Raw genomic sequence first — 14,908 nt, 5'->3', positions numbered from 1 at the left:
ACCTGGTGTTTTTGTAAAGCCTTAAGCATACAGATATTATTATGGGGGCTCTGTGGTTGTCATTCAACTTCCCCAGCCTGGGGGCTTGCAGGATGGGGATTGTCTGCCTTGTCCCTCTGCATCAGACCTGTCCCCAGAGGCAAAAGATGCCCTCACCCAAGTGATGAATACATAAAAAGCAATGAGGGACTTTCTGGTGCAGAGGGCACAGGTTCTATCCCTGGTTGGGGAACTAAGATCCCGCATGGCTGGAGAAAAAAAAAGAGATTGGGGTTACACAGAGGTATAGCGGTCAGCCTGCCTCAAAACTCACATGTCTTAGAATCCAGGTGGTTCCCGTTTAAACAGGGGCATTCAGCACCAGGATTGGGAAGGAACAAAATAGATGATCTCTTTCCCGTACAGGACCAGGAGCAAGAAATTAAGCTTTATTCATTCCATGTCTCCTCATACTATGTGGTACCTGGTAGGTGCTCAGTAAATATTTCAGTTAAAATAAATGATAATAATAATAGCTAACACTTACTGAGCACCAAATACAGTAGGCATCCTGATAAACACTGCATCGATTTTATTCTCATCCTCACTTCAGAGATGAGAAAATGGAGGCTCAGAGGGAACCAGGTGACTTGCTCAAGCCCACACATTTACAAATGAAAACAGCCAGTCTGTGAAGGGCAGCTCTGCTGGTTACCCAAATCCATGCTTTTAGCCCTCTGGCTTCCCCAAAGATGAGAAGGTGGACATGGGCTTGTGTGTGTGTGTGTGTGTGTGTGTGTGTGTGCACTCAGTCACTTCAGTCTTGTCTGACTCTTTGCGACACCATGAACTGTAACCCGCCAGGCTCCTCTGTCCATGGGATTCTCCAGGCAAGAATACTGGAATGGGTTGCCATGGCATCCTCGGGCCTTGTACTAAGACTTAAAAAAAAAAAAAAAGAAAACCTCTCAAAGTTTTGTTTTTCCCAGGGTCTGCAGACAGAGCTCATTTCTGATGTGTATTGGCCCAAAGCCATGTGGGGACCTGCAAGAGGGATTCTGTCAAAGCCCGTTCATCACTGGATTTTTCCAGCTGGGGCACTCTTCAGGACAGAGGTTAACAGTCATTCTCATTTGTAAGAGGTATTTGTTCATCCAGAACCTGTTTCCTGCAAGAAAGACCAGGAGTGCCTTCTTCCCAGGAGGGGAATGACACCTTCTCGCTTCCCCTGCCCCAGACGAGCTGACCGGCAGATCACCTGACCTGGGAGATAACCTTTCAGGGTCAGCCCAGCTAGCTGGAGGGTGAGGAGCCAAGGCCCTCGAAGTTCTCGAATGCTTTCCATCCGGCCTTCTGGACCCTTCCTCCCTGTGAGCAACAGTGTGCCGGGTTAAGTGCTGGAGCTTTGAGGTCAGGCCACCAGGAGGCAAAATCCTGGACATATTAGATCAGTTACCATCTTGAAGATTTTGCTCCTCAGCTGTAGGATGGAAACAAAGAATAGTATTTACTTGACAAGAATGCTGTAAGCAGTAAATGTGTGTAAAGTGGCAATTGGTCATTTGTTTATTCATTCATTGAACAAACCTGCTTATCTAGGAGTCTCAGCAAGATAACTGCAGGTGTTAGGTTCTCAGGAAGTCAAGACAGGAAGACATTTCAGTTCTGCACATATTTTTTCCTTATTTATTTATTTTTGGCTGCGCTGGGTCTTCATTGCTGCTCGTGGGCTTTCTCTAGTTGCCGTGAGTAGGGACTACTCTCTTGTTGCAGAGCACAGGCTCTAGGGTGCAGGCTTCAGTAGTTGTGGCACATGGGCTTAGTTGCTCTGCAGCATGTGGGATCTTCCTAGACTAGAGATTGAACCCTTGTCCCCTGCATTGGAAGGCAGATTCTTATTCACTGAGCCACCAGGGGAGTCCCTCTGCACATATTTAATGAGCATTTCCTATATGCCAGTGTGACCCTGACTGTCTTGGCATATATGTAGCCTATAGAAGCCCATATAATCCTAGTCACTCCTCCCTGAAGCTCTGAGGCATATAAGGTATTTCAGAGATGGGGAAACTGAAGTACAAAGGAATTAAATAGCATCATCATTTTGAAGGTGGAGGGTGTCTGCTTTATTATGCACCTCCCATGCCAGGCGCAGCCCCTGGTACACAGAAATCAGTAAGGATGATTGAAGGAGAGCCAGATTCCCGAAACACGTTCCCAAATCACACCTCTGCCTTTCATGTGCTCCTTCTCCGTACAACCTCCTGCTGTTTCCACTGTTATCTCCCCGATAAACTCCTTCTCACCTATCAAGACATGGCTTAAACATTGTCACCTCCTCTACAAACTTGTCACTAGCTCCCCAGGTTTTGGCAGAGTTCTCTTCTAACTTCATGGAGCAGTTGTCCAAGCTCTCATGAGTAGCTGCAACCAGACTGTGAGCTTCTGTGAGCAGGAAGACTCCTGACTCTCTGAAGCTTCGGTTCCTGGTTCCTAATTGACTGTTGCTTGCTGTTTTCCTCAGCTTAAATGAATGGATGGAGTCCTGCAAATGGTGGAGGTGGGAATAAGCACAGGTGTCTGGCCTCCACCTCTAGTACTTGTCTCCAGTACTTTCTGGACCCCACACTGCTGGTCTTGGAGGGACTGCCTAGGTGCCTCTGTGGGCACACTTGGCTGTCTCTCTGTGATCTGGAGACCTCAGCTCTCTGCTGCAATTCCCTTGTACCCTAAGTGTATCCTGGCCCCATGGAAATGCCTACGCTTCCCCTAAGTTCAAAGCTGTTCTTCCTCTGCCCAGGATGCTTCTACCTCCTCTTCCTTCACACAAAGTACACCTAGTTATCCCAGAGAATCCAGCTCAAGGGTCTCCTCTTCGACGTGGTCTCCTTCCCCCTTTAGGCTCTGGTCCCTGGAGACCCTAGGAGTTTTCCACCAGGAACCTGCTGTCAGCTGGCTCTGTATTCTGCAGTGCTCAGCCAAGGGCCTGGCCTCGGTAGATGGAGCTTGTAAACCTGCCACCAAACCACCTTAGTTGATCTGCAGCGTTTTACCTGCTCATAACAGTGTTTTGAAAGGTTTTTATTTAGTTTTAAATTTTTATTTAATTTTTGGCTGTGGTGGATCTTCATTGCTACATGTGGGCTTTCTTTAGTTGTGGCAAGCGGGGGCTACTCTTCATTGCAATGTGCAGGCTCCTTGTTGTGGTGGCATCTTATGTTGCAGAGCACAGGCTATAGGTGCGAGGGCTTCAGTAGTTGTGGCATAATGGGCTTAGTTGCTCTAGACATGTGGGATCTTTCCGGACCAGTGATTGAACCGGTGTCCCTTGCATTGCAAGGTGGATTCTTAACCACTGGGCCACCAGGGAAGCCCTGAAAGGTTTTTTATTTAAATCACCGATGCTGAAAGTTCATAAGTGTTTAGTCGCTCATTCGTGTCTGACTCTTTGCGACCCCATGGACTTAACTTTCCCCTAGGGAGCCCCCCAGGCTCCTCTGTCCATGGGATTCTCCAGGCAAGAATACTGGAGTGGGCTGCCATTTTCTTCTCCAAAAGTTCATAAGATTTTGCAAAAAATATTGAGTTAGCCAAAAAGTTTGTTCGAGTTTCTCCATTACATCTTAGGGAGAAACCCAAATGAGTTTTTTGACCAACCCAGTAGTTTGTTTTCATCATTTAAAAAATGGAAAGGTTTAGGCCTTCATTTTATCAAGGCAAAGTATTCCCTTAAGTTGAATAGGAGCTACTTCATTTAAGCAGGGTCTGTTCTCTAAAGAGCACCACAGTCCCCACCACACTTTTTTTCTTTTCTTTTCTTTTTTTTAATTATTTCATTTATTTATTTAGGCTGTGCTGGGTCTTCATTGCGGTGTGCAGAGAGCACATGGTCTTCAGTAGTTGTGGCACACGGGCTTAGTTGCTCCATGGCATGTGGAATCTTCCTGGACTAGAGATCAAACCCATGTCCCCTGCATTGGCAGGAGGATTCTTAACCACTGGACCACCAGAGAAGTCCCCCCACCGTTCCTTAATATACTGCACCTATGTGCCTGGCCTAAAGACAAATTACTTTGAGACCCCTGCTGTATGTTGGATGAGAGAAAGACAGTCCAGAATCAGTTTGGAATTGCAGACTCGGGAGTAGTCCACCTCACCTCATTGTCCTTTTCCACAGGGACTAACCCAAGGATTGTGGGTACCTGGCCCAAGCTGGATGAAATAGAAATAATCTATTATTTAATAAGTACTTCCCATAATTGCTTGTGGAGAAGGCAATGGCACCCCACTCCAGTACTCTTTTGCCTCAAAAATCCCATGGACAGAGGAGCCTGGCAGTCTTCAGTCCATGGGGTTGCTGAGTCGGACACGACTGAGCAACTTCACTTTCACTTTTCACTTTCATGCATTGGAGAAGGAAATGGCAACCCACCCCAGTGTTCTTGCCTGGAGAATCCCAGGGACGGGGGGGCCTGGTGGGCTGCCGTCTATGGGGTCGCACAGAGTTGGACACGACTGAAGCGACGCAGCAGCAGCAGCAGCAGCATAATTGCTTGAATTATCTAATTTACCCTTCCTATCATTCCCACTAAGCAGATTGGATATTTACTCCCATTTTACAGGTGTGAAAGAAAACTGAGACTTTGAGGTGTTTGGCACCTTTCCCAGGATAGAGCGCCTTGCAAATGGTAAGGCTGTGATGGAAACTAAGTCATTCTGACTTTGGAAGCCAGACCGGATATTACCATGTCCCAACACGGTCGTTTATCACCTCCCTCACACGGTGAGGCCTTTCCCCTGTCTAAACGGACCTCCTGCCCTCTGTCACGTCACCCTGCTCATTTCCTTCACAGCACTTCCATGGATGGAAATTACATTGTTTACTTTGGTACTGTTTGTTGATTTTTTGTCTGTTCCCCTCCCCCAGCACTCGGCTTTCAGCCAGACTCCTGTCTGTTCAGTTCAACACTGAACTCCCAATGCTTAGCTCAGTTCTCAATACAAGAACTCTGTATGTATTTGTTGAATGAATACTTTTAACCCAGTCCCTGGACTGGGGGACATGGAGGTACGAAGGAGAGTTCTTTCTCCATCCAGTGGCCACCAAGACAATGTGAGCCCCTCAGGTTACCGGCTTTCTCTGGTTTCAAGTTCTTCACTCTCCTGTATGCATGTGGGGTACATAGTAGGTGCTCAATAAGTGCTCAGTACACCTGCTCTGGCATGCAGATGTCTTGACATCAGCGAGAGAACGCTTCTCAGCGCTCGGGGCTCCTTATGAACACAACTCACATCATTACACCTTTTGCGTGTGTTGCTCATGCCGCCCTTCAGCCTCCATCCTTTCCCCTGATCCTTGCAGGGCTGGTCTAACCCTCTGAAAGAGTGACTGGCTGTAGATGGTAGAGCTGGTAGGGGCCAGGCCTGTCTGACTGTGAATCTCCTGCTCCCTCCAGCTCCCGTGACCAGACTCTCGTCCCTGGCCCCTTCCGGGGTGGAGCCCAGGCCCAACTTGTGCTTCCCACAGGGTCAGGAGGTGAAGCCTCAGCCTGCCCTGGGAAACAAACAGAGAGACCACCAGGAGCTTCCTAGAGATTCCCACAGCACAGTCTGCCACCCCTGCCTCTGCCTTCCCACCACCCCATTGCCCTTCCGTGGAGGCTCAAGGCTGCTGACTTTGCTGACCCAGCTGAGCCTGTGCTGGGAGAAGGCTCTGTGCCTGTGTGCATGTGTGTGCGTGTGTGTGTGTGTATAGAGGGCAAGGAAAAGAATCACAACTAAGAACAAACACTTAGGGGAGTGCTTACTGTGGGAGTAAGGAGTGCTTGGGGAGTACTTAGAGCAGGCCAAGTACTGATCCTGCTCAAGCATTTATGTGCACTATGAGCTCAGTGTCTCTCCAAATCACTTGACCATAATAATCCCCTGGGGCGCTTATTAAAAGTAAATGGAGTCCAAAAGGCATCGTGTACTATTTTTAGTACTCTTTTAAGCTGTAATAGCCTCAAAAGTCTAAATGATAGAAACTTACAAAAACCATCCGTTGATAGTTTAATTTAAAAAATTCCTTTTACACTTATTTAGTTTTGTGAATTTAGTGATATATTTTTAATTAAAACGATTCCAATCATATAATCATCATCTTGATGAGAGTGGGTATATGGAATCATTTAGCCACTGACTTCAGGGTTGGAGGGATCCAAGGCTGGTCCATCCCCCATTCACATCAAAGAATCCCAGACTTCAAAGGCATCTTGAAGGGAGATGCACATACCTGGCTGGGCATGCAGGGGAGCCCCAGAGAGCTAATATGATTAACCAGAGACCCAATGGGGCAGGACCAGTTTTCACAAAGCAGATAATTCAATGGAAGCAGTTTGAATCCATTCTCACCCTCAAGCCTTTCATTCTATGGCTACTGACAGGACCTCCAGACACCTGGGAATTGGGGGTGAGTTGGGGACTGTGCCAGATATGTGTCCATTTCATAGAGAGAAAAGCACGTCGAAAGCCAGCTGTTACCTTTGTTCCTGGCATAATGCTAAGTGCTGTGTACCCATGCCATTTATGCACATCTCTAAGGAATTCCTTTCACACTGTGTTCTATAGGTATGGTGGTGGTTTAGTCGCTAAGTCGTATCCAACTCTTGCAACCCCATGGACTGTAGCCTGCCAGGCTCCTCTGTCCATGGAATTTTCCAGGCAAGAATACTGGAGTGGGTTGCCATTTCCTTCTCCAGGGGATCTTCCTGACCCAGGAATTGAACTCAGGTCTCTTGCATTGTAGGTGGATTCTATAGGTATATTGATTCCCATTTTACTGATAAGAAAACTGAGGCCTGAACTGCTTAAACACTTGTGTGCATTCCAAGTTGCTTCAGTCGTGTCCTACTTTTTGACCCTAAGGACTGTAGCCCACCAGGCTCCTCTGTCCATAGGAATCTTCAGGCAAGAACACCGGAGTGGGTTGTCATGCTCTTCTCCAGGGGATCTTCCTGACCCAGGGATCAAACCCAAGTCTCTTATGTCTCCTGCATTGGCAGGCAGGTTCTTTACCACCAGTGCCACCTGGGAAGCCCAGCTTAAACACTTGCCCAGGGTCAAGTTGGTGCCAAGCTGCTGAGCTGGAATTGGAGTCCAGATCTGTTTTGACTTTAACCTTCATCCTCCTCCCTGTCATTCAGAGAACAAATAGCTGCGGCCCCAGGTGTTCTCCTCATCTTTCCTCCACTCTAGTGGAGGGCGGGAGGCGTAGAGTGCTCTTGGTTTGCCCACTTACCACACTGACATCTTGAGAACAGGGACTGACTGGGCAATCCAGTGCTGCGAGAATGTGCCCATTATTTGAGATGTTATGTCCACAAGCTCCCCAAACCACCCCCATGCCCCTACCTTATCCTGTGGCTCTTCCCTCCATCCTCCAACCCCATTCACCCTCGGCAGATAGCTGACAACCCCCTCTGCTCTTTCAGGGCCTGAGGACCAGGGTCATGTGGCTTGAGGGAGGCTGTGCCTCCCCAGATCCAGTCTAGGCCACACTGATTCCCCTCCCAGGGAGACCCTGGCCCAATGCCCCTTCCCAGCCTACTCCTGGCTCCCAGCACTTTGCCCTCCCCATGCCCACCCCAAACCTCAGCTCCCCTTTTCCATCCTCCCTGTGGACTATACCCCTCAGAACTGTGTTCCTTCCCACTGGTAAGAGGGCCCTGCCTAGCCTGGGAGATTAGTCAAGAAAACTCCCAGAGAGCAGGGTGGGAGGGGAAGAGGGTGTTGGTCTAAGTCAGTACCAGTTAGACTTGACAGGAGGGGGTGTGTGTGTGTATGTGTGTGTGTATGTGTAGGGGGGGGGACTAGGTCCTCCTCTCAGCTCAAGCTGGACCAGCATGTGATCTTGGCCATGCCGCATGGCCAGGTGGCCTCACTGAGCCTCAGTTTCTACATCTGGGATGGCCCCTGGCTCTGTCCCCCACTTGGCCATCCTGGACTTGGTGGAGCTCTGAGCCCAGTGGGTGAAAGTGTTTCCTGACATTCAGGTCCTGCCCTGGTGGGCTTTGCAGCTTCTTCCTCCTCTCTTCATCCTAACTAGTTGATGAAATGTTAACAAAAATTTCCCCCTTAGTTCTTACATATTGTGCTTGTAATATACATTAATTAATGTATATTCACTGAAGAAAATTTACTACATAACAGTACACAGAGAAAAAGAAAAATCCTCTCTTATCCTGCAATCCACATGTAACCCTGGTTAGTATTCTGGGTATGTCCTTCCGGTCCTGCTCCACCCCACCCCCACCTCAGGCGTTTATGTACACATATATCTTTTACTTAGAACAATCCACTGTGTGAACTGTTCTGTAAACAGCTTCTTTCATGTAACCTGAACATCTTTTCAGGCCAATAGGCACCCTTCACCACTATCTAGAAATAAATATTGCTTATTTTAAAAGACTGCCTCCACCAGGAAGCCAGCTGAGATTTCTCCAGTCCGATCAACCCTCACTCAGGACCCTCATATCATGCCCCCTATTACCCACCTCCTCTTAGATTATGAGCTTGTAGGAGACAGAAGTCTCCTCTGGACCCCTGGGTTCAGTGCCTGGTGTACAACAGGCACTAATAGATGGGACTGAAAAAGAGTACTTTTCTTAACAGAGCTTGCTTTCCCAGACAGGTTGCTTGCTGTCACTGGGAGGTGGCGGAGGCAAAGGAAAGGAGTACTGGACTTGTGTTCGAAGCCGTGCCCTTTACCGTAGGTGCATGCCTCTGGTTTTGCCCTCTTGTTCGTGGAGGACAGTCCTAAAGGGATGTGTGCGGGGCGGTGCCCAGTCTTGTCGGCGAGTCTGGCCGCTGCGCCCGCCCTCGTGGGAAAGCCGGCGGAGGCGACCCGGAGGAGGGCTCGGCAGCCAGTGAGCAGAGCGGCAGAGCCGGCTGTGGCTTGAGGGAAGAGAAAGGAGACCTCAGGCAGCGGTGAGTGAGCGGAGGTGAGCCGAGCAGCGGGGCGCCCCCTCCCTAGGCCCTGATCTAAGCGCCTCGGGTGCATGACTTGGCGCCGCTTCTTGGGCAGCTCCCTGGCTCTGCGCACCCTGGGGTCCCGGACAGGAGCCCCGCGAAAGAGGGGCCCTCCGGAGTGAGCCCCCCACCTGGGCCGAGGGGTCGAGGCTCTGGGGTCAGCGGGATGTGTCCTCTTCCCATCTATCCCGTCCTCTCTCTGGGCCTAATTCTGCTGTGGGGGTGGGGGGCGGCATGTGCCCACTCTCCAAGCTGGGGGCCCTGTTAGGAAGTTATGGCTCAGGGCCCTCTGCACAGCCCCTACTTGGTGCCAGTCTGGCTCTGGGGTGGGGGCAAGGCCAGTGGGGTGGGTCACCACCACCTTTTTGTCCTCCACAGTGCGTCTGAGACTCCTGACCCCAGGGGAGCCCAGTTGACGATAGCTACCACCACAGTTTGTCAGAGCTCACCTGGAGACCCACCAACAGAACACTTTGCACAGTTATCTCATTTAGTGCAGGGCAGGTATGAGTACTGAGAGGTGAAGGCAGCTGGAGTTGAGTTACCTTGAAGCTAAGGAAGAGTAAGTTTCACACCCTTCCAAGGTCCCCAGCCCTCAGTTGTATTTGTATTTTTATGTTCTTTCTTTCAAAACTCCCTCCCTTGACCATTTAAGGTTCAGGCCCCATAACAAGTGATCTTTCCTGGGTACCTGGTCTGTCTGCTTTCTCTGCCACACTGCCCAGGGCGGTGGGGGTGGAGAGTTGCTGGAGCTGGGCTCATCTCTCGCCTGGGCCTCCTGGCTGGTTCCCACAGTCCACTCCTCCCAGGAGCAGCAGTGGTGCACACAGGACTGCAGCACTTCCCTCAATAAAACCCTCAGAGCTCCCGCTGCCTTGGGATCAGATACAAGCTTCTGAAGCCTGAGTCTCGGGCCCCCTTGCCCTCAACCTGAGCTGCCTTCAGCCCTTTTTGAGTTCCTGGAATCTGATGAGCCTTTACCCTCACCATCCCCTCTGCCCTAAGGCCCTTTCTCCCACTCTGCCTGGCAAACACCGAAGATCCTTCAAGTCTTGCTTAAATATAACCTCCTTGGAGAAACCTTCCCCTGCCACCCTATCTAAAGGTGACCTCACACTCCCTCAGAGCGCCCTGTGTTTTTCCTTCAGGGCACTGTTGTCAGCTATGGTTACGCCTTTACTTGTGGGGCTGTTGGTTCATGTCTGGCTCTCCCAGAAGACTGAAGGTGCCACCAAGTGTGTTGGGCTTAACATCTGGGTTATTCTGCATCCCTGCACTTAGCATGGTGCTAGAGCACCCGGGAAATAACTGCTGTGAAGAAGAGGAGGCCAGCCGCCGAGGCTGTCCTGCTGCCATTTGTCCAGCAGGTGGCGTTCCAGGGCTGAACTTCATCAGTCCCCTGACTCTAGGAGGGCTCCCCCCACTCCATTCTCCAACCTCCCCCACCCCACCTCCCCGCCAGAGCCCTCTGCACTCTGCTCACTTCTTTGAGTCTTGGGGTTGCGCACTGTGGTTATGTTTACCCTCATCTCCTGCAGGAGGCTAGTGGCAACTCTCCTGCTAGAGGCCTCTCCTGCAGAGGCCAGATCAAACCCCTTTCTTTTTCCTTGGTGCCTGTGCAGAACTCAGAAAACTGAACCGCCAGTGGGAAAAGCAAATGATTCAATCCCATGGAGAGAGGGTGCCCCTGGTGGTGAACATTAAGGTTTGGAGCCTGATTGCGTGCCATACCAAGTTGCTTCGGTCGACCCTGTGGGCTGTAGCCTGCCAGGCTCCTCTGTCCATGGGATTCTCCAGGCAAGAATAATGGAGTGGGTTGCTGTGCCTTCCTCCAGGGGATCTTCCCGACTTAGGAAACGAACCCGCATCTCTTATGCCTCCTGCATTGGCAGGCTGGTTCTTTACCACTAGTGCCACATGGGAGGTTTTGGAGCCTGATTTCTGGGCTCCAGTGCTTACTCTTCTGCTTACTAGTGTGAGACTTTGGGTGGATTACTTAACCACTTTGTGCCTTTTTTCTTTCTCTGTAAAAATGAGAATAGTTCCTGCCTCATAGGGTGTTTTGAGACTAGAATGAGGAAATACATGGCAAGTATTTAGGATGGTACCTATGTGTAGTTAATGCTCAGCGAATGACAGTTTTTACTATTGAACAATTCTTTGCCCACTATGGAACCCCCATTCCAGATGTGGGAGAGACTGCCTGTGCTTGTGCATAGCGCGAGCGCGCACACACACACATATACAGGGAAAAACACAGCAACAACACACACCTCTTCCAGCTGTGGGCTCAGGCAGGCTATGGTGCCTCCTTTGCTGGGACAGGGGAGCCCAGCAGATGCCCTATCGCCTTCCTGGCACTCTGCCTCCTGCATTCAGTGCCAGTGGCTTGGCAGGACAGTTGCCATGGCAGCAGGTAACCAGGCCTGCAGGCGGGGACAGTGGCAGGGCTTTGGCTGAGCTCTCTGGCTCTTTAAAGGGGGTGGCTTCCTGCCAAAGCACAGGCTCTCCTGCTGCTCAGACATTCAGCTGGCATGAGCAGCCATGGCCACACCCAGAGCCCACCAGTCTCCTTGCCCTGGGAACTGGGAGGCTGAGCCAGCTACTCACTCTGGGTCTTCCCTCAGAAGCCCTGGAGGGTCGTGCCAGCACTTTGTTGGCTTCGCTCTGTTTGTGGGGTGAATGAAAACACACAAAAATGAATTCCCTCTCACCACCTTGAAGGGTAAATTTTTGAGACATAATCTTACCTTCTCTAAAAATGGCCTGTTCATCCCACAAGTTTTAGTATCTACTGTGTGCCAGCCATTGCTCTGGATGAAACCAAGATTTGAACCCAGATAGATACGTTCTTGCTGTCAGGTGCTGACATCCTAGTAGGGAGAGAAAGCCAATAAACAAACAAACAGCCAGAACAAGGAAAGTATCAGTGATGGGTGCTGTGCTGAGAATTTTAACAGGGGGACGAAATAGCAAGAGAATGAGGCTCTAGGTGCAGGCAACAGGGGCAGCCTCTCCAAAGAGAAGACAGGTGAGCAAAGACCTAAGTGGAAGGAAGGAAGATCAGGAGGAAGAGCATCCTAGGAAGTGGGATCAGTGAGTGCAAAGACCTGGAGGAGGGACCACAGCTGGCCAGTTTGAGGAACTGAAAGAAATTAAGCTGGAACTTAGTGGGTGAAGGGAATGATGAAACATAATACATAAAGTGCACTGATTTAAAGTCATAACTGGATGAGTTTTCACAGATGTATACATCTGTGTAACCCCTATCCAGAGCAAGACATAGAACATTCCCAGTGCCCCCAGAAGGTTCCCTCAGGCCCCCGCCCAGTCACTGTTGACCTTTACCCAGAGGTGGCCACCCTTCTGCCCTCGATCATCATAGGCTAGTTTTGCCTATCCTAGGAGTTTGTCCAAACAATGGAATCTTATGCAACATTTTTCATTGGATCTAGCTCTTTTCACTCTCAAGTCTGATGTTCGTCCATGATGCTGGTGTATCAGTAGGTCATTCATTTTATTTGTTAGGACGTCTTCATTATGCCATCACACCACAATTCATCCAGTTTTCTCTTGATGGACATTGGAGTTGTTTACATGTGAATATTTTGGGCCATCCTGAATAATGCTGCTAGGAACACTCTTGTAAATGGCATGCCCAACCAGGTATTATATACATCCTTTCAGGGTGTTATATACACTGGTGAAGGGTCAGTGAGCTCTTTCATTTTGCAGGTGGAAAAATAGGCCCAGAGAAGGAAATGGATTCACCAGGTTACTCAGGCAATCAGTGGGAGGGTGGGTGAGTGGGGAATACTGCTGACCACTTTTTTTTTTCAAAGGGTAGCTTTATTTATTTTTAAAATATTTGTTTGGCTGCACTGGATCTTAGTTGCAGCAAGTAAACTCTTAGTTGCAGCATGCGGAGTCTAGTTCCCTAGCCAGGGATTGAACCCAGGCTCCCTGCACTGACAGCACAGGGTCTTAGCCACTGGGCCACCAGGAAAGTCCTACTGCTGACCATTTTTGCACCACTCGTGCTAGGCAGAAGGCTCTGGGCCCCTGGTGGGGAAGAGGAGAGAAAAAATATTTTTTAAGCACCTATTATGTTTTAGGTCCTTCAAGTGTATTATATCATCTATGCTAATCCTCAAAAAAACCTTACAAATTAGACATTATTGTGCCCATTTTACAGATGAGGGCCCTAGCCTAGAACCATATATAGAGAGGCAGAATCAGAACTCAGCCAGGCTTGTCTGATGCTGAAGCCCTACTCCTCCATGGCATGCCACCACCTAGGGTGGTGAAAGCTCTATGTGCCAGGCAGGGCTGCAAAGGCCAAGTGCAGAACCTGTAGAAATGAGAAACTTGGGGAGCTCCTCACATCAGCAGGGTGTGCCAGGCAGGATGAGAAGCAGTGGGGAGAAATAGCCCAGGGCCTTCTGTTTTAAAACCCCACCAGACCCCAGCGGGCCTGCGTTTCTCTGCTGAGGACAGCTCAGGGTTAATTCAGATCACGGGACTTCAAGCCCCAACTTCATGGTTATCTTGCCGTGTGACCTTGGGCCAGGCACTGCCTCTTGGTGCCTCTGGTAACTTCCAACCCTGCCCAGGGGTTGGGACTCAGGGTTTTCAGGCTTTCACTGGCCTGACAGGTGCCCTTTTTCCCAGGGGGTCTCTGTCTCCCACACAGTGGTCTTCCTACTCAGATCATGACCTCGAGCTTCTTGGTGAGCCCTTTTGTGTGTGGGGGGGGAGAAGGGGTGGGATGGGGCAGTTTTTTTCCCCATTTTGTGTTTATTATTATTGTGGTAAAGTATACATAACATATCATAACAGATCATGGCATCTGGTCCCATCACTTCATGGGAAATAGATGGGGAAACAGTGTCAGACTTTATTTTTTTGGGCTCCAAAATCACTGCTGATGGTGATTGCAGCCATGAAATTAAAAGACGCTTACTCATTGGAAGGAAAGTTATGACCAACCTAGATAGCATATTAAAAAGCAGAGACATTACTTTGTCAACAAAGGTCCATCTAGTCAAGGCTATGGTTTTTCCAGTAGTCATGTATGGATGTGAGAGTTGGACGGTGAAGCAAGCTGAGCGCCGAAGAACTGATGCTTTTGAACTGTGGTGTTGGAGAAGACTCTTGAGAGTCCCTTGGACTGCAAGGAGATCCAACCAGTCCATCATAAAGGAGATCAGTCCTGGGTGTTCATTGGAAGGGCTGATGTTGAAGCTGAAACTCCAGTACTTTGGCCACCTGATGCAAAGAGCTGACTCATTGGAAAAGACCCTGATGCTGGGAAGGATTGGGGGCAGGAAGAGAAAGGGATGACAGAGGATGAGATGGCTGGATGGCATCACCGACTCGATGGACATGAGTTTGGGTGAACTCCAGGAGTTGGTGATGGACAGGGAGGCCTGGCGTGCTGCAATTCATGGGGTCGCAAAGATTCAGACACAACTGAGCGACTGAACTGAACTGATACATAACATAAAATTAACCATTGTAACCACTGTTTTTTTGGCCACGCTGTATGTGGCATCTTAGTTCCCTGATCAGGGATGGAACACAACATTTCTTGTATATTGATATGGCAGGACAAATATTCACTTCACAGAAGCGCGGAGTCTGATGGGCTACAGTTCATGGAGTCGCAAAGAATCGGACACAACAGATCGACTAACACCTCACTTTCGTTAAACACTAACATTTTGAATAGTGGTTTTTGGAGGGGAGTTGGGAGCTCGGCGTCTCTGAGTGACTAGGGAGAAGCTGTGAGAGGAAGAAAGAGAATGTGGAAGAAAGAGAATGAGGAAGGCAGGGATTTGTGGCAGAAACTGGGGCGCCTGAGCAGACCCTGCCCTGTCCTGATCCTGCTGTCCTGATCTCCTGCCCGGGGAGCGAGGAGGGG

Source organism: Giraffa tippelskirchi, chromosome 2 (genome assembly GCF_054371585.1).
Source record: "Giraffa tippelskirchi isolate mGirTip1 chromosome 2, T2T-mGirTip1v1.2.pri, whole genome shotgun sequence".
Taxonomy (NCBI): Eukaryota; Metazoa; Chordata; class Mammalia; order Artiodactyla; family Giraffidae; genus Giraffa; species Giraffa tippelskirchi.
This window is presented reverse-complemented; position numbering follows the sequence as displayed.